The sequence below is a fragment of the Conger conger genome, chromosome 1 (assembly GCF_963514075.1).
Source record: "Conger conger chromosome 1, fConCon1.1, whole genome shotgun sequence".
Classification (NCBI taxonomy): Eukaryota; Metazoa; Chordata; class Actinopteri; order Anguilliformes; family Congridae; genus Conger; species Conger conger.
The window spans coordinates 73,800,695-73,824,968 of record NC_083760.1 but is presented as its reverse complement, the minus strand read 5'-3'; the positions used below and the strand labels follow the sequence as shown (position 1 = coordinate 73,824,968).

Below are 24,274 nucleotides of genomic sequence, written 5' to 3'. Positions count from 1 at the left end.
AGATGATCAGGTAAGGACATGCAAGTAAAGATGGAGAAAATGTTCTGAGACACCTTTAAGTGGGACTGCTGCTGCAAAACTGGCTTGAGGCACCCAAAAAATGGAGGAAAAATCATCTCATTACTGCACAGAGAGAATTATGCCAAATGCCAAAACCATATTTACTCCATTTAGGAATTACGCAAGTGCACATTTAAAAGAATAAGTACCTGACTAACATGTCACTATTTAAAATGCAGAAAATGGATAAAGGCAATGACAAGGGTGTCGGCTTGAATCAGGACAGAAAATACATGATTCATATCCTCCTCATCCGTCACCTGAATGCATTCTGTGCATTTGGAGGCCCTGAATTTAAAACACACCCGCACTGATGCACATTATTTGACCTTAAGAACGTGGGAGAAACAGACACGGCCAAGGATGGAGAAAAGAAGGAGAAAGGAAATCTCTGTTGCATCTAAACCCCAACTCGGCAGTTTAAACATGCCGGGAAGCAAAGGAGACAAACAGCCTCATCTATAACATACAGACAGTGGTGCATACATGCTGTTAAGCCATGGCGAAGACGTCGTCGAGTGGGTGTGTGTGATGAATGCACTCTGCCTGCTGGATTTGAAATTCTCATTAGTGTGTGTGCAGGAGGGAATGGGGATCTATTACTCTTGGTGACACTGGGAGTGGTGCATATGTGAGTTTGGTGCGGGAGATACAGATGTACACAAATCAAGCACCCCAGTGAGAAGAGCGTATTGCCCCAAGTAAATGGAAAAGCCACTCTGGATGAATGCGTTCATTTTGTTTTTTGACTGCCGTGCTTAAATATCACCATTTACCCATCTCCCAGAAATTTGAGAATCATACACAATCACCATTGACAATTTCTTCTCATTTCCAGGAATAAGTAATCTCCCTCTTGCACAGATTCCTTGTAGACTAGTAGAGTGCTTCTACATGTGGACCAGAATTTTGGGCAACCTTTCAGACCTGATATTGAACCGCAATACAAATAAATGTCACAACCTCTTTTCTAGGCTAAAACACTGTGAAATTGTTTCTATTTTCTCATCTTATGACCGATTTTGAGAACAGCATGTTAGAACGGAAGGCACTGTCTGTCCCAGCTGTGTAATTGTCCAAATGGATAGATACGCACAAAAAACAAGAAAGCATGGAAATGCGTCTTATCCTTGTGAAACCATCCAAGTCAAACACCGTGAATTCATGTGCTCTTCCAGATAGGTGCAGTGGCCCTGTTTGGGCATCTGCTACTCCAGTCACTCAGGTATAAAATCAGCTGATAGTCACTCCAATATGAGATATTAAAATGGTCTGGACTCAGAAATCGAAACAGAACTGTTTACAGAGTCTTGGTAGGAAACAGAAGATAATTTGAGATTCATTTGAGCTTTGGAAAGGCATGTAGAACACAGGGTCATGATGCAGATTACCTACAGGGCTGTTGGTTTCACAAAGTGATATTTAAAAATTGGTGTCCTGGGATGTCCTTTCACAGACTGCTGGAGTAGAGTAGTATAGTTAAGTAATTTGAACACATTTTCAATTCTGGAGTCTTTTTGTTCAGCTATCCATTTAGGAACTATTTCTAAATTCCAAAATCACCAGGACTGAATGTCTTTTCCATTAAATAAGAAAAAACTTAAATCAATTATTCAAGAGTAAATATGGTACATTGTAAACCCAAATGCTGAAAATATCTGAGAACTCTGAAAACCTCTATGGTTCACAGTGAGCCTAGAACTAGGCCACAAATATTTGAACCACATTACATATATGGTGAGAGTTATTACGTGGACAAACAGTACTTGTGAAAGAGGCTGCAGGTCTTAAATTCTAGAAGGGCCTTGTTGTCTTGTGAAGAAGTACAGTAACTTATTAACCGGTAATTAATTTGCAAAGGGTGTCACTCAAAAGAAGACCAAATTAATTGGGTAGAGGTCTACAGACAGGGGAAACATCATCCCACTTGAACAAATCACATCCATGAAAAAAAAGCCTGTATGACCTTTGCACATAAAAATGTTTGTCCATTCCTCCATCATGCTCTTATCTGGCATAACTGTATCCAGTTTCAGATGCTTCATAAGCGAATGTCCATATTCCAAATATCAGTTTAACTGAATAGTACAGCTGTACTTTTGGATGAGAGCCTACAGTATGTTATTGTTTAAAGATACTTTTGGGAATCTCTCCATCTTTTGCAAACCAGGCATGTGTAACTTGTTTTTATGCTGTTATCATTGTTCCTGGAATAAGTTTCAATGACATTTTCAGGGCAAGGTGACAGTTCTTCTCGTCCCCTGCTTGGTGACCCTTGCACAGATTAACACACATTTGCATGGACTGGGTTTTCTGTTCTTACAGGAAACAAGAAGATGCTATGTGAGGACGGTGTGAATAAGTAGCCAAAAATAGGAAACCGGCAAAAAGGATCACTCCAGATGGTAAAATGTATTTGTTGAGATATTTACATAGAAACATGTTTATCAAGGGGAAAAACATGCAAATAGTGAAGGAACATTCAAAATACAAACAATCAAAATAATTATTAATATTAGAAACAAACATTGGATTGTCATGTTAGATTCAACTGCTCCAAAGAAATTATGTAGGGTTTTGACTGATGAATGGATTCAACATCAGGGTCTAAAATAATGGCTCTGTCAATCTCCACTTGACCCTGATCATAGAACTAGAACAACTCTTCTAGGGTGGCCAGCACCACAATGCCTTGGGAGGTGGACTTGTTTCTAGCAAAACAGTCACCCCATAGAAATGGATATTAATCTTCTCTCTGACAGCAAGCAGGCCAACAGCTTGGATGCCTTCGAGGGAGTAGGCGTTGAGATGGGGTTTGCTGCAGATAATAAGCTTAGTTGTTAATGCCTATGAAAAAGTAGTTTCTGTGGTTTTCAATACGCCACCTCCCTTGGAAACTGATGCATGTATGTTTGTCATAGCTCTCATTTCTGGAATCTTCTGAGCGATTCCCAGAGAGTCACTGCAGACACATACAAGCTGGGTGGGAGAGGGGCTGCTTTCACAAGAGCTGCTGTCACGTCAGGGAATTAGATTTTTCACCACACAACTTTGGCATGAAAAGCAGCCCAGTCAAAGGATGCAAGAGAGAGAGCAAGACTGGTTTCTCAGAGTTCAAAGGATGCTTGACAAATGTAAGTCTCAGTACGCGAGGCTTGTGTGTTATCAGACCATAAAATGCTCTTTTGCGGACTGATGTTCAAGCATGTTGTTTTCTGATAGAGGTTATTAGCTTTTCGCTGCAAAAATGCATGAGCTTTCCCTCACATCTGAGCCCTCCAAGACTTAATTCATCATAGAAAACATGACTGGGGTACCACGGTTATGAGGGATCATGCAACCAATGGAGCCAAAGATAAAAAGGAAGAAACTTCACTAAAAGCATGTAGGTGAAAAAATTACAACCATTTCATTTTTATCCATCACATTCATGGGGAAGCTATGGGCGATATAACATGGAGGTATAACAGCAATGCATCTCTTCTCAATCCTCTTTCCCATATTTCTCAGCACCTCACATCCGATAATCATTCAACTGCACCGCAGGATACCCAGGTGTTGCAACCATAGCTTCTCTTCACAGACTAACAGGGGCCTCCGAGCCTATACGAATGGCTTCCTCTCAACAGAGACACACCACCACCTTCCCAGGATGCATTAGCTGTCACACTCACTACCTTCCACTCCCTGTGGGTGACATGCACAACAATGGCAAAAACAAAATACAAGAGCCGGGCCCTTTCCTAATAAGCTGAGGAGTGGTAGCTGTCTGTGACAGTGTTCGACCGGCTGACACACCGGTAATTAGGGTGCGCTAAAAGGAACAGTGACAAATGCGACAGTGTGCTCAAAGACTGAGGCCAAAATCACAGTGTTGTTTTCCAGCTGAATCCTCTTTGGTCAAGTGCCTACAAAGTCCTGTCAGGCTGCTCGCTGTATCCATTCCTCAGGACTGGACGAGGAGAGTCAAAGTCAGCCCACAGAAAGGATCCCAGGGATGGGTTTGAGTTTCCTTGCTCAGACTCCTGGAGGATAAGCTGTATCTGCAAGAATCAATACTTTGAGTTGAAGAGGCACTTTGTCGAGGTGGGAAGAGGCATTGTGGGTATTCTCTCCCACCAATCTCTAGGTGACAGCAGCCAAAGCCTGCGATTATCACCTACACCTACGGCAAAAGCCAGCCCCGCTTCGATGCTGGCTTGTTTTGTAATTAAATTACAGGGAAGATGGGCTATTATTCTTTTCCCCTTTTGGGTTTAACTGCATATGCTGTATCCCTTTTGCCCTGAAACAAAAGTGTTATTGAGAGTTTTGTCTTTTAACCTAGAAACTCTTTTGAGTCAGACCTGGGGCTTTCACTGGCTATCAATTGAAAGATGCAAAGTAGATAAGAAATGAGAAACTCATTATATTTCTCTTTGAAGTGAGTAGTTGACTTTTTACATTTTATTCCTTCCAAACGGTCACTGAAATACTAAAATGAATTTATTGTATAAAAATCATAAAAAATAAAACATATTTCTCAAAACAGAATACTACCTTTGCCCTATGCCCTTGAGTTCTGATAATTGTAAAATTGTATGTTTGAATACCATGTGCCCTGCACAGCACTAATACGCTGCACAGATAACAATAGAGAGGTGTAAAAATTATTAGTTATTTTCTGAAGTGGCTAGCTATGATATGCCATTGCTATAAAGATTTACAGCCAATATAGCCCTCAGCCTGAGTGTGCCATGCTTGACATTCCTTTCCCTCTTTCTCAGGGGGGGTAAATGTAGAGACTGTGACCATCTTTCATGATTAAGCGGTCCGGATCAGTGATTGCGTTATGAGGAGGAAGGAGGGGAGATGCCGGGATTACACTAGTGGAGCATGTGTGGCAATGGAGGATCAATCCGTATCAACTCTGTGCTGCGGTGGCAACTCCCAGCCACCATCTGCTCCCTCACACCAATCTGTCCCAGCGCACTGAAGGGCGGAGGAGCCCCGTCGTGCCTTCAGGAGGTCAACGCGTCAGAAAAAAAGAAAAGAAAAGAGTGCTCGCAAGGATTTGGCTGCCTTGGAAATGACTTGCAAGCAACAGTTCTGGAGTTTTACATAATCCCACAGAGAAATCTCGGCTGGATTGTTAGTGTAATGCCAGTCGGCTCGTGCATAGGCAATCAAATTCCGGCAGACTTGATGGGTTTTGTGTTTGGCCACAAATACTACCCAACAGGCCTCAAGCGAAGCAAAACATTGCGGTAAGTCAGTTCTCTTTTGTTCGCCCATTTTAATGTTATAGCAAAGTTGAAACAATGTGAATTGTGATGCATTAAATATACGAAAAGAATTTCACACATCGTCTGATGATTTGGGCCTGGTGGGTGGGTGACAGCACTGTATTGTCGAGGAGGTGGGAGGCAGATCTGAAAGCAATGAAAGAAATGGCTTCCGCACCTACATGCTCTGATGGCGTGACAATCAGCCATTCAGCACGCAGTCCCATCATATTTCACGCCTATCCACCCACTTTGAGTTGTGGTCTTTTTGCTTTCGCTTTGCAGGCAGTTCGACAGCGGCCGCGACAAAGCAAAACTGTCATCTGAAATAAAGATCCGTGCAGCCCCTGTGCTGTTCCGCCGCAGTCCCGTTTCACAGTGCCCTGACAGACAGGGGTCTGAATTGTGCGGTGTACACCTGGGGTCTGGACGTGGCAGCCTTGTGTACAGCCTCTTTCGGGCTGGTTCACAATGGGGCCCCCCGCATAAAGAGACCCCGGGCCAAATGGGGGGGGGGATCAGGCGACAAAGGCAGCGATTACAAAGTGAAAGCATTGAATGTAAACCCTTATGTGGTCTTCACTACAGCCAGCGCAGCATTGCCATTGGGGAAATCCTTTGTACAGCGGTCGGTCAGCACTGGGGGAAGGCCAGAGCGTACCGAGGCGCACACATGTAAAAACCTCCACTGAGCCTTTAACACTACGCACATTATTCTCTTACTGGCAGGAGACAGGCATAGACTGCATGTTAAGCTTCTGTGGGCCCGAGGATTGTCATCACACCTCTTTCATTATAAGACACAATAAATATAAGACAAAGAGACTGCCTGCAATGGACATCATCACGTAAGTACCATGGTTCCATCATGCTACGATCCCAAAAGGAACATAAGAAAACACAAGTTGCCCATGCATGAAACTACACTCATTATATTGTACTTGTTACACTAGAAACTTGAAGATATTTTGTGAACCCTACAAATTAGGTCAGTCACCAAGAGTCTCCATGTCACAGATAACATGAAATGGTCTGCCAGTGACAGAACCATCATTATGGGGCCACTCTTTCCCTAATTGTGCATTACCATTTAGGCACAGGGCCAGGATGTCCCCTTAGAGAGGGCCATTATGTCTGGAGAGGGACAGAGGTGTGCCACTGACGGACTATTCCACTGGCTCCGTGGGACATCTCATTTCCCATCAACCCCAGATTGGAGGAATGCAGCCCAATTTTTGGCCGAGCTATTTCACACACACATGCTGTGATTCCAATGACAAAGAACATCTGCCGACATGCATCTGTACCAATGAGAAGTCTATATAGATACCTTTACACCTCGAAACCAGGCAATGAGCTCCATTGTGATGTGCGTGGCATATCATGTTACAATACGGAGAGTGGCAGGGACCAATACTCACGGTTTGCGTGCTCAGAGGTCCAACTGAATGATCACTTTCTGGTTCCTTCAGGTTCACTTTCTGTGGCTCTCACTGGTGCAGTGGGTGGGGATGTTAAGGTGATGGTAGCAGTGGTGGTGGGGGATTGGACCCCCTCAGAACCGTTTCAGATGGCCTCCTTCAGCAATGTTCTATCAGAACAAAAAAACACATAAATATATTGTTAAAATCATAATCACTTTTGACAATGACAGGCAATTCCTAACTGGCGGGCTGCAGAGCACAAACGGAGGGACCACCCCAAGCTTCATGCAGGGCAGTCTGTGAGATTGTACTGCTGGGTACCCCGCGTCCAAAGCGGCCACAGAATCATAAGGAAGGGAGCGCAGGAACATAAAATCAGCTGTTGGGGGTTCAAGAGAAGTATTAGCTTGGCATGGGTACATCTGTGACTTCTTCCTGCTGAACCGGAAGGTCCTTATTCTGCCATTTTAAACAGTCATTTTTCCTCTTCTTTTACTGGAGAGAGCGGGTAGATTTTGGGTTTGCTGAAATGCTCAAATCCTTTTCTCAGACATCATACAGCAGACCCCTCTGCTGAGCGTCCTCCTGCCAGCTGGCTGCCCAAATCCCCCCACGCTTGCAGCAGCCGCCCCCAGCAGTCCTGGCTCGTCCCTGCCCTTGAATTACCTTCTCCAATCAGTCAAATTCAGTCAAGGCAGACTCACTGGCTGTTTTCCACAAACATCTCAAATGTCACCTTCTCAAATTACATCATTGTTTTGTATTTAGCTCAAAGTAGCCATATTTTAAAAAACATTTTCTAAGTGACTTGGGCTTAAAGCATCTGCTGGATGACTAAATAACAATTGGTAATTGGTAATGGTGTGACAGCACTGAGCCACCAGGGATTAAAGCTCATGATCTTCTTTCCATTCGTACCCTTACACCATATGTAGATTACACTTTTCTCTAATAAGCGTGACTGAAAGACAGCCAAAGACAAAATAATAACAAAAATCACAGAGGTCAGTAATTACCAGGGGTGACTAGTGACATCTGTTTAATCCAGCATTACAGCATGGCCACCTCTCCCTGCGGCAGCCAGGGACCCATGGCCACAGAGCCGGCACTTGTTTGATGTTCAGTCATAATGCAAACACCTCCTGTCTCTGCGCATTGGATGTTTGCCCCTGGTTGCCCAGCTGACCGCAGCAAAGGGACAATTTTGCATGACCTGCCAACTGTACCTCCCAGGCCTCCTGACAAGGTGCCCACAGCAAGAGGCTGCATTCCTCATGGACTGAGACTGGACATTTACTGCACCATGTCGCTGTCCAATGAAAATGTGAAGATGTTCAAAAAGAAGCAGTGAACTCCACACCAGTACACTGCATTGTTTATTTACTTACAGACACCCTTACCCTGGGCTCATATTTCAGCTTGCATTTGATATATTATTCACATACACAGCAGCAAAGCAATGCAAACACAAAGTTATTTGGGCACAACAGCAGTGTCCTTCTGGGATGTCAACCAGCAGCCCCCTGATGAAATCAGTTTTCTCTAAGCCACACAAGCCTCATCCGCCATCCAGCTGCATTGGATACACACTCCAACTCTTGCTTTCACACTCTAGAAAATCCATAGACCACATTTATAGCTGATGGCAATTTCAGTGATTCAAATTCCTTTCCAAGTGCTTTCAAACTTATTAGGCAATGTACTGGACAAATTTGCCAGAAACGTACCTGAGAGATTTGTCATAATGGAGCCTGATGAAAGTATGGTGATCTGACAGTGGAAAATGTTCTGATTCTGCATGGTCATTGCATAAGCGGTGGTAGTGGTACTCCCTCAAGGAATCCCCTATGGCCGGAACATTGCGGCAGGTCTATGTGACTTTCTTTGTACATTGCCTATGCCAAGGGCATAATTACAATATTCATTGAGATGGACATCCCAATGATTTTGCTAATTTCTTTCCAAATTTCTTTTAATTTCAATAGGCCTACCCAATATCCTCAGGGGTTCTTCTTACGTCATTAAAGGTGATGTTAAAATAGAGACATCAACCCTAAATAAACATTTGCATATGTGATGCATCTTTCCATCAACCAGGAGGCTAGTAACAGGCTTAAAATCCTTTGGCTATGGGCCCTGTAGTCTACAGGCCTATGTATGGGAGGCCTTTTCTGATCAGAATAAGTGGCCCATACAAAGGTTGTTTCGCAAAGTTTATCCTCCCAAAAACAGCTATAGGTTACAGTTTAATAATAATTGCAATTACAAGTTAGGTGTTATTTTCGTCTTTCTATTTTTGTTTTTTAATTCAATAATGTACATTTTTGTTAGCCTAGGGGTTTCATGACAGGTTCGTAGAACACCTTCAGTCACTTAAATCAGAGCTTGGAAGACAAAAGATAACTGACAATGAGAGAGTCCATCTGCATTTTTGAGTGAGTTTAGGACAGGGTGATATCCAGTATGGACAGCTGCAAGGAGAGAATGTCCTAGGTGTAGCAACAGTTGGATCATCATTTTCATATGTATGAATTTGTCTTTGGCCATTTTAAGATGGTTTTTTTCCGGTCATCTGTTCAGGAAAACTGAGTTGCGTAGGCTATGTTGCTTCTTTCCATTTACTCAACTGGCAAACCGGCATACTTCAACAGAGAGGATTGGGTGATTGCTGAAGTTAACAATGGTATTGTCCTTTTTCACTGCATTTTACAGGCTATACTTACATTTAAGTAACATTTCAACATTTACAGTCCTAAAATTTTGTATACACCATTCCTCACTACTGCGAGGAACGAGGTAAAAAGTATAAAAAGTAATGGAAAATGGTCAAGTTGGCCTGACCTGACAACTAATAGCAAAAATGACTGATTTGTCATGGATTGGCAGACACACATCATCTGGTCACAGCAATTTTCTTAAATAATTGGCTGATAGGGGCCCCCCTAAACTTGATCCGCACCCCCTGTCCTAATACCCAAGCTCCACCACTGCGTGTGGCATAATCTCATCGCTGCAATGAATTCCTTCCTCTGCAGTAGTCAGGCCTATTTGTTTACAAATCACTCAAACCAACACTAAAGCTGAAGCATCATGTCCAAAAACTCTGAATGAGCCCACAGAAAGCAGCTTACCTCTCCTAAACATTTAAGAACTTCGGTTTGAAATTGAAAAGTGTGGGAATTCCACACAGCACAACGGAAGATCCAACAGAATGGCACAATAGTTTTTGCATAATGAAGCCTACATATCACAGAACTAGTAATCTGAGGGCCCACTTGCAAACTGCAGAGATAACGGAGTTGGTGGCAGCTGTGATGAAACAGCGTGCATGACTGCATGTTTCTTCACCACGTTCACTCACACATTACCCACTGAGTGCTGAAAAACAATTACGTGTAGCAACCCGGGAAAACATGCACATACTGTACTGGTTGATGGGACTGGCATTTATTAACTATATTTAAATGTATTTAACAATACATTCTAGTGGTTAATTTTTTAAGGAAAGAACACTCATGTGAACAAGAGAATAAGTTGTGCCTACAGAGAGAAGAGGGCAAGCTTCACCAGAAAATGGTACCTAAATGGCAAGGGTGATTTCCCCCAGGGCACATTCAGAATAATCCAATAATCTGAAATCAGTAAATCTTGTTCCCAGTAGTATAACTTAAAAGTATATACTGAAAAACAAAGAACAAAATTGACTTCTTTGCAGTTTTATGGTCATAAAACCATCTCATTTTAATGTAAGCCTTGCTCTAGATGTAAGGTTCTCTTAACACAACTCTTAAAGCAAGTGTTAGTTGAATGAGAATATACTTCTTTGTACCAGACTGCTGCCGAGTCCCCAGAAATTGAGGTAAAGAAGTCATGTTCCCCTACTGAAACTGAAAACCAATTGATGTTCTCTCCAACTGCAGCACACTATTTAATTTCAATCCGCCAACAAATAAACAGGTCTAAACCTTTTTTCCCAGTTTAGCTTTTGCCAAAATCTTTGCCAGCAGTTCTTCATCTGGTGCAGCCTTACAATAGTGAAATTACTTCCGATCTGCAAAAATAGCAATAGTTCATTAGATTATCTTACTTTATTGATTATTATAATTATTATTATTAATATGCAAGAAGGCTAAAGCAGGACTGCTTGGACTTGAATGTGGTGTTGAGTGAGTTTTGAGAGATAGTCACCGCTATGGCTAAGCGAAATCGTTTGACCACTGTATTACTTCATTTTCTCACCAAACAGTTTCAAACAGAAACCCAATTTCTGAAAACAGCCTCGCTTAACAAGCCACTCTAGCACTTCTATTTGGCTCATTGGCTAAGCGATCTCTGCATACATCAGCAACCATGCCCCCCCCCCCCTTCTCTTTACTGTGTCCCTCCTTCAATCCCACCTTCTCTATCTCTTTTTGGCCCTACATATCTCTACCTTTCTCTTGCTCTTCATCCACTCCCCCTGCACCATCTCTGTAGCAATTTGTTTAAAAGCTCCAGCAGGCAGTGAGCTGGACGCCTCATTGCAGTGATGAATGGCCCCCGGACCTTCCCGCCTGCGGCCCTGGGGTCTTGAAATGGAAGCATTAATAATGCAGGGGCTGCTGTCATATTCTCTATTAGCGTGGGAAGGCTGTCCTGATGGATTACTAATTGGATTAATTTCAGCCTGGGGGGGGGGGGGGGGGGGGGGGGAGGGAGGGGGTCAAGCAGACTTTAGTTCACACTGCACTGAGACAGTTGTGAGACAATGCAGTCTGCATTATGGGATATGGCCTATTTAATAATACAACAAAATCATGTGTGGATGCCTGGCTGGGTCACTCCAGGTTGTCCTCTGGACTGCAGTGAGTAACCGCCATAAAGCATACATAATTACAGAGTCCATTACTGACATTTGTTTGTTTGAATAAAAACCTGGTAGACAAACAAAAGGTTGAAAAATAACACCTGTAATTACATGCAGAAGAGCCCATTTATACAGGTATGGTTGAGTTACACGGTACATTCATTTTTTCACATGCCCAACAAACTAGCACAATTTCAAAGCTTCAAGCACAGGCTCCAAACAATAGGCCATACATCAGCACCAGATGCAATACGCAATATGTACTGGATAAATTTGCATTTTAGCATGGCTGTGCTGTGCAAAGGCAAGAAAAGGGCTCTGTGCAGAATAAATAATTCTGGTGATTTTACCAACCCTCATCTACAGCCATTATGTCCTAAGTATCTTGTTAGCAATCGCCTCTTGGCAATACAATTTGACAATCCAGATCTAATATGTATAATGATAGGGTTTGTCTCCAGCTGTGCTAACTGGGAGGATGTATGCGTGGAGACTTGCTTTCATTTAACATTCTTGACTCTCCTATCCAAGCACCATACAGGGGTCCATGCATTAAATGGGCAATGTAACCAGGTTGATTGAATTCATGTCTCATTTCCAGGATCCGATCACACTTTACATTTTCAGCAACGGACCGGTTTTCTCACACCGAGCAAAGTTGAAAAACAAAAATTGTGTGGCTGAGGGAGAGAGAGAGGCCATTTGTTCACATCATACATCTGTATGAATGTGCATCTGCTAAGAGTGCGAATGATATGCGTGCGCGTAAGTCCCTTGGCTGCTGTTTATCAGTTGCCCCTGGTAACGCCTGGCGAGGTGTGGGTCAGGTGATGGCAGAATAACCACCATATAATAACAGTCTGTGCCAGGTGCAATCACACTCATTACAGCACACTGAGTGGAAATATCGATCCCCTTCTCCCATCTTCCCAGTCCTTGGATGCTGCATACATTAAAATGTGACCTGCTGCATCCCGATAAGCCAATACATTAATCTTGAGGGAGAGCCTTCATGGCACAACAACTACATATCCCAAGATTATCCTTCCCACCCTACATAGTAATTAGTCATGCACCATCACAGGCTATACAGGTGAGCAAGCATTTGTCAAATGCAGCCCTTCTCGTTAAAATGATAGCAGTTGGCCCCAGGGCTGGGTGATTTTTTTGTTATACTGGGCAGTAACAACTATCTCCGGCAAAGCGCAGTAACTATCTCCAGCATGCAGTGTTAGATTTCTTTCATTTTTAAAATTTTTTATTTAATCATACCTCATGCGGTAGCATATCTCCAGTTTTCTGAGCCAAAGTGAAATGTTTCCGGGGGGAAAAAAATGTCACTCGTATCTTTTCAATGTTGATATGACAGCAATATGGCCATGCTGTTTCCATGTCGTAGATAAAAACCTAAGCGAAAACATAAACAATGTGTTTTTCAAAACTAATAGCTAAGTTAACAACATTGAATAGATACAAGTGATGTTTTTTCTCCCCCGGAAGGATTTCACTTAAGTTTGGAGACGTATCAAGTATGATTAAAGACGAAAAGAAAGAACAAAACCGACCACCACTTGCCAGAGATAGTTCTACACCTATTCGATGTGCCGCAGCCCTAGTTGGCTCTATTAAAAAAAACCTCTTCATGCCAACAATATCAGACTGGACACATTTCAGTTAATATTGAATTGTGCTGTAAATCCATGATACAATGGAAATCTTAGTCACAGGCACCAAAATAAAAACACTTTGTATGGACTCCTTGTTCAGCTCCTTCCTCCTCAAAGTTTCAGTCCATACCGAACTGCAATTCACACATACATTTCTTAAGCTCCATTTGATCTGGAGATAAATAATAAAGCTAACAGTAAAATATGAATTAAAGAACCAGATAATTAGATATTTAGCAAGCACCAGGTCTGCACATTTCAATTTGTGACCTCATCCATCTGGAAATAAAGATGAGGGAACCAGGACTGAAATAAACCTGATGTCAGGCCCACCAGAGGAGAATGCGATTGAAACACAAAACCTCATTTTGGGAGGTATGGGAAGGACATACAATGTGTTGGAGGGAAATTTCATTTCAAAAGCCACAAATCGCAATGGAGACTCATTACCGCAAACTCAGCCGTCGTGTCTTATCTGTGTCTCGGTCCATTATAATGACAGTGTCTTTAACGAGATTCAGGGAACAGAGAGATTTACGGAGAAGGCATTTTTTGTCATTTTCATTATTCTCCATCTGAAATCTGAATCATTAAGAGAAATCCGGCATCAGAATGTGGAAAGGGTGAGGCCTCGTTACTATGATTATTCATTTTGTGGCGACTTCCTGGTCTCTCAGATCTTGTTAGACATCATACATTTTGAATGGAGGAGGTTTGCTACTCCAAATTCACTCATTAAATCTACAAAAACCAACTTATAATTTTGTTTTCGTGGAGCTTCTTTGAGGTGGCTGGCCTGTTTAACAAATCTACCTTGTTACACACAGACAGTGCACATTGGGCACACAAAAAAACAAAAAAAAAACTACAACAAAGCCAGCATCACTGGAAAACACCCTACTGGAATATAAAGACCCTAACCTCTTGTTTTTTGTTTTGTTTACTCAAGGATGAAGACTGGTGTGCTTTAAGACTAATTGCAGCTTTAAAAAAAACACATAAAGCAGACCAAAACACTTGAGCCCCAGGAAAAGAACGCTGTGAAAAGGTAAAATCCATTAACAAGAAAGACCAGCGATCCAAGGGCCTCAAAGCGCAAGTATGAAATGGAATTAAAGACAGATTGAGGAAGAGAAAACTGCAGAAAAAAAGAGAAGAACATGAAGACTTCAGCCAAGAACACACATGCTCGTCGCAGCAGGGGGGGCCATACTGCCACAGTAACGGTGCATTCAATGCGTCTTTGCTCAAAATTATACTGACAAAAATGGGACACACTTTGCTGGTGTGAAGGCACTTGACAACTTCTTTTGGGCTTCAGCAGCTACATAATTCAGAGCGCTTTGACTCTAATGACAACCTCCGATGCTGCTCTTTTGGGATGACACAATGGCAAAGTGAAAAATTCTGATTGAGTTGTTCCTCCTGTGAAATATGTGGTGAAACATGACTAATCTGGATGGTGTTAAATAACTGGAGGATTGCTACTGTATGCGCAGGCAGTGGACCTTTGCAAATAGAAACCAAAAAAGTCCAGAGATCATTTAATGTTTGCTAACACTACTTTGGGTCTGGTGTCTCTGACTGACTTCAACATAGACCTCTCCACTTCATTTCTAGCAGAGTACAATTGTGTGTAGTCAATGTGTGGGAGTGTGAGTGCATATGTACGTACCTGTGTATGCACACAAGTATTTACAGACAGTATGTAAAGTGTATGTGAAGTGCCAGACTAAAAAGTGACACATGGATGCATTGCCTGCTGATGGAGGCTGTCCTCACGGATGCTAAATGCCAGAGGAACACATCCATTCAGGATAACAAACTGACTTTAACCCCCTTTCCATTTACCTCTCTGTGCTCCCTCTACCTACAATATGCCCCACCTTTCCAGTCCTGTCTGTGTCAACCCTTTACCTAACACACACAATTCTATTATACATCCATGTGTGTAAAAGAATTGCTGATATTTTAAAGCCGGGCAGATGGCTTGCATTATATCACACACAACTGTAATGCTTCATCAACAGTAATGTTTAAGTCAGATGTTATTTCCCCATTAGATTACTGTTTGTTATTGACTTTTTTCCACATTCACAGCCTGCTAGTGGAAATAAAGAATGAAAAAAGAAAGAAAGAAGACTCCATTATTAGTCTCCAATTAGCTCCAGAACCCAGTGTTCCTGGGAAAGTGGGCGGTGCGGAGGTCCCTCTGTCAAGCAGACAAAAGGGACTCGTATGTAAGACAGACAATTGTTACTAGGCAGGCTAGCAGGCAGTGCTGAATACCCACTGACGGCACAGGAGCGGGGAGACTTTGGCAACAAAGCATGAGATGATTTGTGCATTCGCCCTCATTTACAACTACACTGGTTGTAGTGAAAGTAAATTAAGGATGAGGTCATGCTCACCATCATTAAAAATGGTCACTGGACAGTGAGAACTGAGCACCTTACAAAAAGCCAGAAAAACCCAGCTGTTCTTTATTGGTCCTGCAGAGCTATGCACAGAAAACGGAAGACTCCTTTTTCCTGCCATGCTTTCAACCATACCAGAAACGGAATGGCAAACACCATTAAACCAGCTTGTGGATAAAACATTTTCATACCATATGTGGGAAAAACAGAAGAATGTCGGAATGAAAAGCTTGCTCTTTCTTTGTTCCCTGGGGTGGCAGACCAGAATTATCATCCACTCTGAGCAGAGCTGGGCCCCATAATCTAATAACTCCAGCGACCATAAATCACCCTGAAAACACCATGCAACAGAGACTGACACTCCCGATTTAGCAACCTGTGTCTTTATTAAAGAACGCATTACACCAGCAGCAGAGAGAAAGCCCCACTACACGGGGGGGGGGGGGGGGTAAAGACATCTAAATACCAGTGGGAAACGAGTGTAGTAGGTAAAACGGAAGAGGAAGATCTGGCTAATTAAAGAGTCAGAGAGTTGAGAATCCTTACCCCACCTCCCCAGTCCTTGTCAATTATGTCCACACGATACTGTATGTTCGTTGAACAAAGGGGTTGTTGCGAACAATGTGCTGACAGATGCATCATACTATGCTCAGTGATCAGGTTTTACCAGACCACTTGCTGGCTAATTCCCTTAATTTAAAATAATCGAATATATTTGAAAGATCAGTGTGGGCCTAGAGTCGAGACTTCACTTACAGTATCTGTATGTGTGTGTGTGTGTGTGTGTGGTGTGAGTGAGAGAGCAAGAGGCTGTGTGCACACTAGTTTGAAGGACTAAATGAAAAATGTCAGCATAATCTTACCCTCTGACAGAGAAGAAATGCGTGAGGACATTTCATTTTTAAAGTAATTTATTTCTGTTGTTTCTCTTCTGAGGTGTGAAGTCAGTGAGCAGTTGCCAAAAAACGCACGCACGCGCACGCACGCACGCACACACGCACAGACACATACACATACACAGACAGATTAGATGGATTAGTTTTATACATTTGCCCAGGGGGATGCTGCTAGGAATGAAAACTGAGGTAATTTTTACTGCCCCTCCCTCGTCCATCATCTTCCATTTCAGTGGGCTTACAGAGGTATCTCAAAAAGCCAAGAAACTAATACCGAAATAAGAGACAAGCACAGCAATTTTAAGCCTCTTATGACAACAAACTAACATTTCCTATTGATTTACCCCACATTTCAAGCAATCCTGTACAGCTAGGCTGTAAAAATGGGCACTGGCAATAGGGAGAAGTAGCATTGGTACTGCGTTTATAAAAAATATATATATATATAATAATAATAATAATAATAGCGTTGCTTTTTAGGTAGCTCTCACATCAGCACAGAAATCAGTATTTGCAGAATTGAGGCACTTACTAAGCAACTGACATTCTAAGCGGAACAGATCTTGACTTTCTGTGGTCACAGCCAAAACTCCCGTTTTTAGAAAACAAAGTTATGAATGGAATTAGGAGCACAACAGGAGTAAAATATAGGGAACACTGAAAGGTGAAATCAAACCTCCAAAGAATTTTGATATTGCACACATCTTAAGAAATAACCTTTAAGGCATGAGCATGTCACCAACTCAGCCCACAAGTTATGCGTTTACTCATAACAAGCCAGAAAAGGTGAAATCTCGAAGAATGTTTGCATCTTATTTTTGGTAAAGATTTATGCTGTGTATTTTCAAAACTGGGAGACAAATTTGCTTCCAAGAAAGTAAACACAGCATAATATCTCTGCATTTAAACCAAAAACAAATTTAAGAGCTGACAGTTGGAAGCCCAGGGTGCTATGCTATGAATGAATTTAATGGGTTCAAAAGACAACAGTCACATAATGTTCTTGGCATCTATAACAGGTAATCTGGCAGTCTTACTCATTTATTTACTATTTTGAAGGATATCAAACGCACACACGCACACACGCACACACGCACACACGCACACACGCACACACGCACACACGCGCACACGCGCACACGCGCACACACGCACACACGCACACACGCACACACGCACACACGCACACACGCACACTGTTACATAATACTCCCAAATACTGACAGTGTATGCAATAACACAAGCACAGAAGATTTTGAAAAAGAAAAAATGGCTTTTAAAAATAATTCTACAGTTTTACAATAAGCTTCACTCATTCAGTGGTAACTATGGAGGGAGCATTACCAAGTGGAGAAATGAACAGCCAGCAGCACTAATTCAGCAACAAGCCTGACAACTTTTATCTTTCAGCTCCTCTTCAAACCCTCACCCAAAACCCCTCTCCCCTTTTGTCTAAACCCTCATCTGTCCTGGATATCAATCTCTCATGAACTCTACTGCCTAAAAAATACAAGGCTGACTTAAAAGCTCATTTGTACTAATAGTCATGAGGCCATATATAGTGTGTGTTCCTAATATATATATAAAAAAAACATGACAAGTATGTTGACTGAATGATGCTTCAAACATGACACAGCATACGCATGTAGGCCTTTTCTGCATTACAGGAGCTTTTTAAGACATGCAATGCTTTGACAAGGCTCACTTTGGTCACAATTTATCATGTTCCCCTGAGCATTGACATGGAAGCGGACACCACAGACAGAAATCAGAGCCATTCCCTGCTGAGCAGCTCTTTTTGCTGTCAGAGGAAATTACCCAGAACCCTTTGAAAGATGGTCTGTTGAAGACCTGTCTCTCTTTCAACCTGATGGTGTAGATGTTTATCAGGCCAGCAGCTGACCTGTTCCATTAACAGAGCCTCCTACCTCCGACACCCACTCTCACCCGTGTAAATACCACACATACTTCCATTCTGATGACCAGGACTGGTGAATTCAAAGGGTTCAAGCAGCACAGGCGACCCCACAAAAGCTGCACTACACACAGTGCTGTCACGGCTTCTATTATCTCCATGCATGTGCCAAGACACAACCAGACAGGTAATCCCGGATTAAATGTGGGACGTCTTGTTCCCGTCACGTGCCTGTCCCCTATATATGGGCCCCAACCATCTCTGTCACCTCCTCCGCAGATCTGTGCTGGCACACCGTGTCCACGCATAGATCTGGAGTTAATGAGTTCTGTGTTCCTGGTCGAAGGCAGACGGCAGGCAGCCTGGTAATCTCTCTTTCGGCATCTCCTATCTCCACACTCCTTTATAAACATGCAGCTTTGCTGCAGATGAAATTTCATATCCATAGCAATCCCCCCAAAATCCCCAGCAGCTTTCTTATCTCACTGTCTGGACTTCACAACAGCAAAAGAATGATAATTAGAGATAGATCTTTCAGATAGTGCTTCAGGTTGAAAAGTCACCATGTTTCTTGGACCTCACCAACACCGTCTATTTGGCAAAAGTTCAAGAGAGCTGTAAACTGATGCATTGCACTAGCTAGCCAGTTATTCCATGCATTTGAGATGGGAGTCTGGGGAAACACATGCTGCTTAACTTTATGTATTATTTAACACCCGAAACATCAAAGTTGTACACATACTGTATTTCACAAACATAAGTGCGCTTTGAAGGCAAAGGCGGCATAGCATGTCTTGTAATTTTGTGCATCTGTTGTCCCGAAACTGTTACTCACAGTTTCGGTTCTGCCTCCGATATGTTGGTTCAACACGTGACAAAACTCTGCATAGCCAGACCAAACGCAAAGGACTGCATTCCATGTCAACTCCAATATTTCCTGTGTGGTAGCATTCTTTTATCAGGTCAACATATCAATAAGCTGATTGCGGAGTTAAAGACTCTGGAGAATAACAGTGTAAAACAACCCAAAATAAACAAACATACACATATAACCTGTTCTCAAAGCTTAGCCTATTTCTAGCCTGGTTTAACACTAGAAAGGCCACAGTGTTTTACTTCCTAGAACCACCCAGCAGTTTCAAGCTTGTCCAGCATTACAGCATTGATCTCTGCACCCACAGTGACCTAATTTCATGAAGATTACAAAACCAGTTTTGCAAATAGGATTGCAAATCTATTTTATTGAAATAAATGGCACAACTGAATCGATTTCAACATTTTCATTTCTAAATGATCACAGTTTTGTTACATGGGAAAATATGTCTTGGCTTATTACAGGCACATACTAAAATGTTCTGAACAAGACCAAACACAAAATGGAAAAAGTAGATGAAATTAATGATAGAAATAAATAAACAAATGCAATGCAATATATATATTTTTTTAAAGAAGTAATTTCTCCAGTCAGCAAATTCAGCACACTTCTCCCTTCCTCTGCTCCTGCTATTTGGAGTGCACTTTTACACACACACACACACACACACACACACACACACACACCTCTTACTCATCAATACCACAGAGAACAGAGCTTTGGTTCTTCACATCACCCACAATTATGCATCCCCACCTACAGTTGTTATCATCTTCATGAAATAATTGCAATGTATTAATTTTTTTTGATTATATGCAGTATGTGCGAAATTAGTTTCGATAGCACTTGATTGAGCAATTTGTATCAAACAGTCATTCAGTCGCCGAATTGCGTGTCAGAAGAGAGGGACACATTCACACCTGGGTAACACCTGCCTATTGTCAGCCGGGGGGATGGCACAAACTGCCTGTTAAGGAGTACATTTTTCAAAATTTTTAAAACACAGTTCAATTAAGCCCAAATATTTTGGAAAAGTAGTGGAAGGAAAAGGGTATTGCATTTACAGTGTTGAGTCATTTTCTAGTGTTCATTTGACTGAATGTCGTTGTGAATTATGTTAGTGTAAATAAGGTTACTCAGCAGGAATTCTTATCCAGAGTGACATACATAAGCAAAGCATGCTAGTGTTAGCCTCGAGAAGTGCAACATCACCACTTACAGAAGGCCCTTATGAAGTGTAATGTTAACTTAGCAAACAACAATTTGTTTATAACAAAATAAAGTACCATGAGACAGGCAACCTATGTATCTATTCACAGCTATACCTGTAACATTATCTCAAATGGAAATCCAAAGAGTGCTATGGTGAGGTACTTGAAGAAGTGAGACAATTTGAGATGGCCATAAAAGCTTTGGGAGCAACACTGCAAAAGGATAACATCAGGGTTAACATCAGTATCCCAAACTTCCTCTCAGCGTAATTCAATTTCAGAAAAACCCTAGCAGTAATGGGTGGCCTTAAAAAAAAAGAAAAAAAATTATGGACACCATTCACCTTCAACCTCCTTGGAGTCAATTGGTTGTATGAAACTATCAGGACCTTGCAACAGTAGGGTAATGGCAAATGTGCCTTTTCTGTTCAGAGTAAGCACCTTTCAGAAGCACTTTACACACCCCAATTAATGGAGTGGTGACTTTCTGTTAATCAAATCAAATTTATCAAGAGCCATTAGTCACCCATAAAGAAGTTTACAATGGCAATAGCTAAATTGCTGATGCAACACCTACACTAGGACATTCAAGATCATGACAGTCTGGCTGAATGACCTTTATTCATCATTGAACGTTTGTGTGTTCTTGACCGGTTGGATCATATTTTTTCTCTCCCCACAATTGACTCACTTAATTTTGTTTTGATTAAAAATGCTGCTTGCACAAAAACAGTATTTACCGCGTAATAATAAAAAATAAAAAAAGATCCACCCAAAATCCAGCTGTCCACATTCCTCTTGGGTCCAGCATGGAAGGGTGATTCTGGTCTGGTTAGCAGATATCAGTCCATAAAACCTGGGTCATAAAGCTGCTTTCCACACTTCTACAAAGGAAAGCCCAACTATATGATTCCCAACATACTGCAATATAGAACTCAATGCATCATCAGCAATGGCTCTTCTAAAGAAAGCTAATGCACCTTTGAGGGCTGGAAAGGCCACATTTTCAGGTGCAATTCCTGTGGCAGTGCTTCATCACCGTTGTCACATTGATGGAGGGAGTCAACACAAGAGCTCACAGGAAAGCAAAGCTGCAAACAGGGGCTGCAGGTCATATTGTGAGGCACGACTGCAAAATCCCAATATCCCAGGGTCCCAAAGACTATATTTACCTTTGATTTGAAAAAAGAAAAGACTGTTTAAATGCATACAGTAATAGAAATGATTAATGAGTAACGCTTTGATGAATGTATCGTTTAGAAACATCAGAAATCTTAAATACCATATTTTACAATCTTTGCCTTTATTGAAATGTTGTAATCATAACATCAATAGAAAATAATTATTAATGTTTTACCATGTTGCTAATGAGAGGACTGCCCTTCCCATGGGCCAAAGCCTGGCCAACATATAATACAGTATAATGAGTCAATAAGGGACATCAAAGCTGTGGACCGTGGTATTGAAGATACAACAACAACTCCAAACCAACACCAAACATACACACATTATTTTTGAAACATGCAGGTAAACTGAACCAATTACATTTTTCAGTCGGTCCTGAAAAAGACGCCCTCTTGCATACACAATCTACTTTTCTGAAGCTTAAGAAGCTGGTCTTTGCGCCTGAATCTCCATCATGATAAGAAACAGGGGGAATGCGTGCATTTAGCAGCACATGGCCCTGCATGGAACTTCAAGGATTATCCCAGCTGCAAGGAACACAATTTCACTTCTAATAAGCCATTCTCAAGGGTGAATTTCAGGTCAAAATGAAAACATTAAGTTGTTCAAACCGCTGTACTTTGACTTGGCTATAGAGTCTGATTATATAATTGCATTCCATTTTTGCTCTGAAAGCCTCTTAGAATGACTTTAATGATTACCCAGTTATCTTAAATATCTTGCATTTCTGCTTATTTTAATGTGGGTTTCCTTTTAATAGACCGTATGATCATCACCCAGAAGAAGGTGCCCTTTATGAAAAGTCCTGAATAAATGTTCATTTGAAAGGAATGGGACAGCACAGCGCTTGCAGTACTGACTACGGTCGTGTCAAGGCCTGGCTGGCCTGTCTATTTTGGCAGAGGGATATGGAAAATAGCAGGTCATGCGCTGCCAGGTTGGGCACAGTGCAAGCCGCTCTGGTCTGCTAATGGGCCTCTGGCTGTGGGCTGTCAGAGCCAGTCCCACTGATGTTCATGCCAAGAGGCCCAACTTCTTTCCATCTCTCCTTCCAATGGAAAAATATGGCTTCACTGGGCCAATGCAGAGTGAGCACAGGCAAATTTATGCAGATATGCGTCCACACAGAAAAACAAACTGGCATATACTGAACAGACACAAATATACACAGTTACACAGTGTGTGTGCGTGCGTGCATACCCGCGTGAATGAAGCCACATTCATTGCATGATTTCACAAATAAAAACATTCTACAACTTGGCAATGAAATGGTACAATCTGAACCCTAGGAGCCATTTAACCCCATCCTTTAAATGGCTCCTTTCTGTGCTCTCAAAGCACACACAGCAAACACAAACAAACAGAAAAGGCGAGGGAATACTCCCCTCAATAATGCCCGGACCCCAGTACCCCTCCTTTACCACCCACAGGGAATTTCACAGTCCCACAAACTGACCAACATTGATGGGTCAGCTGGAAGTCCTACAGCTAAAAGAAACCCCTAGCAGAGAAAATGGGCACCAGCCTAAATGCACCCCACGACTCCCAGCACAGCAAAACAATTTCCTTTTCAATCTGCTGCAGAGGGACTGGGCTGTTGTTTGTTGACCTTTGCTTGGTGTTCTCATCAAGTAATCAGCGCTGCGCTCAGGCTATAGAAATGTAATATCAACCCCAGTCTACTATTGTAAATGCAGTGCCTTCCAGCAGGACGGGAGAAACTTCCAACCCCTGCTGCCACTATACTGTACTGACAAGCTCAGGCTGCCAGTTCCTGATGTGACTGTAAGCAACTGGCACCTGTGTATGCTGGCCCAGCATTGCATTCTGTAGCCCCCTACTCTGAATGGCCGAAACAATATTCATTTTTCTACAGGGAGAAATTATATATATTTTGTTGATAAAAATGTAATGTTTTAAACACAAACTACATAATGAGCACAGACAATGCTTTGCACCATTCGGACAGGATTAGCGTTGAGACACTGTTCTGAATTTAATTCATATTAAGACAACAGCAGGGAGTCGGTGTGCCTACACTGAAATCTGGGCTCTAGATTACTAGATTAGAACATCAGCTGTAGTTCTTGGCTAGCATAACACAGCACGTACAAAAACGTCCAAGTGACACCTTGGTGAAAATGTGCTAATCCGCCGAATAAAATGACAGTATTTGAAAGTGAACCAGAAACCATTTTTTCTACTCTCATCACTTCAAATATGATAAATGGGCGAACACAGGAGGCAGGTAAAAAGCAGTGGTTTTGGACGGGAGCTTCCCGTTTCTGCATACTGACAGGGACCGACAGGGACTCCGCCACGGCGGGATGCTGCTGGCACCGCACGCAGAGTAGCGGGCGACGCGCGCTCTTTTCCGCCAAGGGCCCCGCGGGGGGACGGGTGGGTGGTGGCGGCTTATCTGCCAGAGCAGCTGGAGCGCACCACGCCGCCCGCGGTGACGGATGGTGGCTGAGGCTGCCTGGGCTGGGAGAGAGGCTACAACGAGGGAGCAAGG

General features: G+C 42.4%; 1 protein-coding gene across 7 annotated transcripts in view; it reads right to left on the bottom strand.

Annotated features, from left to right (window-relative positions):
- sema6e (sema domain, transmembrane domain (TM), and cytoplasmic domain, (semaphorin) 6E) overlaps positions 1-24,274 on the bottom strand; it is a 115,341-nt gene that overhangs the window by 51,769 nt on the left and 39,298 nt on the right. For all 7 annotated transcript variants that reach the window (XM_061246715.1, XM_061246706.1, XM_061246740.1 and 4 more), the window contains one exon: positions 6,746-6,915. The gene's annotated coding sequence lies outside the window, so the exon portion shown is untranslated. The remainder of the gene's footprint in view (positions 1-6,745; positions 6,916-24,274) is intronic.